Genomic DNA, 1513 nt, shown 5'->3' with positions numbered 1-1513 from the left:
ATATATATATATATATATATATATAAAGCATCTTATATCTTACCTATACCTTAACATACGGCACCCGACTGAGCCATGCGGAGGATCACGTCACCGCACAAGGCACTCTGACAGTGCCTTCTGCTGGGCCCCGATCCTAAACACCGGAAATCAATTGAACCAAACCCCTTTGTGTTTATATAAGCTGTTGGCCAACCGTACAAGATCTTGATGATTTCATACATCTACAAGTATATACAACGGAAGTCTTTCAATATCTCCCTCATCACTGTTTCGTTGCTTCTTTTTCCGCGCCAGTATAATTTCACTTCTCAAACGTGTCGCCTATTCCTCCTAAATAAACAGCAGCTGACAGTCAACAGATGCTATTGGTATACAGAATGAAGAGCGAACAAGGCTCTTGGAAGTCTGTTATGTTAATGACCAAGACATTTGCAGAAATAGTCTTTGAAATATTGGCCAACCACTTGATCACTCCCAATCAGGTGAACATAATAGACAGACATACTTATTAGGAAATGTGATAGACAAAAGGTTGTGATTATTAAGTCTTTATCTGGTGAATATTGTACCACTTCACAAGGATTAGGGATTAGTGACATCAGAGTAGGATTGAGACAGAACCAAAGACATAAGACGATCTGGAGAAGGAAGTACTAAGTCATATGTTGTAGACTGAAGAGGAGAAGAGAGAGATATAGATAGATAGATAGATAGATAGATAGATAGATAGATAGATAGATAGATAGATAGATCTACAAAGTTAGTGACGAAGAAAGATAGAAAGGGAGAGAGAGAGAGAGAGAGACTTGCAACCTCAGTGAAACGTGTTGAAAAAGGACTGCTGGTGATTTTCATCACCTGTTGTTGAAAGCTAAGAGCAGTTAATATGGCCTTTGCACAGGTCAAATATGTCCCAAACATATTTACTTAAGTGATCTAAAAATGTTTGTTTACTTGCAACACGACTGCATTCAGGTGTCAGCTTCAGTGATTTGTTCTAGCCTCAGCCGACGTCGCACGAAGTAAGTTCATGTTTCGATACTAATTTCCGCTAAGGGAAACAAAGGTTTCTAAAGTCATTTCAGGGTTGTTTCACTTTGCGGTACAACAGTGTTGATGATAAGCTGAGAAGCTAGAAATGCATTCATCAATTATGTTAAAGTTCGCCTTGAAATGACTGCTAGTGTTTTTCAACACCTAAAGTTGTGGGCACTCCGTTGCTTACGCCGTCGAGGGTTCCGGTTGATCCGATCAACGGAACAGCCTGCTCGTGAAGTTAACGTGCAAGTGGCTGAGCACTCCACAGACACGTGTACCCTTAACGTAGTTATCGGGGAAATTCAGCATGACACAGTGTGACAAGGCTGACCCTTTGAATTACAGGCACAACAGAAACAGGAAGTAAGGGTGAGAGAAAGTTGTGGTGGAAGAGTACAGCAGGGTTCGCCACCATCCCCTGCCAGAGCCACGTGGAGCTTTAGGTGTTTTCGCTCAATAAACACTCACAACG

Source organism: Octopus bimaculoides, chromosome 11 (assembly GCF_001194135.2).
Source record: "Octopus bimaculoides isolate UCB-OBI-ISO-001 chromosome 11, ASM119413v2, whole genome shotgun sequence".
Taxonomy (NCBI): Eukaryota; Metazoa; Mollusca; class Cephalopoda; order Octopoda; family Octopodidae; genus Octopus; species Octopus bimaculoides.
The sequence above is the reverse complement of the archived record's forward strand: the minus strand, read 5'-3'. Positions refer to the sequence as shown.